Consider the following 377-nt stretch of genomic DNA (forward strand, 5'->3'; position numbering starts at 1 on the left):
AAAACAACATTGGCATATAGCCTACTGTAGTGTTCCGTATCACACATTCTCACTCGGAGCAGTCATTCACACTTGGAGCAAATAATCTCTCACACAATGTAACCATTTCAATTATTAAAAGCGTGAAAAAAAATACTTTGAGGAGATGGGGGAGAATTGGCATCAGCTGTACGCTTGGCCATCAAGTGGTATTTCAGACTGGAGGTGCTGCGAGGATAGCTCTGTTCACAACGACAAAACACACAGATCACTTTGGTCCTATCAATGGAACCATTTGGCAACTTTTTAAAAGTAAACTTTCCATTCAGAATCTTATTGATTCTCACGCTCGCCTTCCCCTCAACATGTGACGTTACTACTCTTTGGCCGGCTCGCAA

The 377-nt window shown here is 42.2% G+C and overlaps 1 protein-coding gene across 1 annotated transcript in view; it reads left to right on the forward strand.

Annotated features, from left to right (window-relative positions):
• Nucleotides 1-377, forward strand: part of unc119b (unc-119 lipid binding chaperone B) — a 5,797-nt gene that overhangs the window by 1,271 nt on the left and 4,149 nt on the right. The gene's annotated exons all lie outside the window — the stretch shown is intronic.

This window comes from Etheostoma spectabile, chromosome 5 (assembly GCF_008692095.1).
Source record: "Etheostoma spectabile isolate EspeVRDwgs_2016 chromosome 5, UIUC_Espe_1.0, whole genome shotgun sequence".
Lineage (NCBI taxonomy): Eukaryota > Metazoa > Chordata > Actinopteri > Perciformes > Percidae > Etheostoma > Etheostoma spectabile.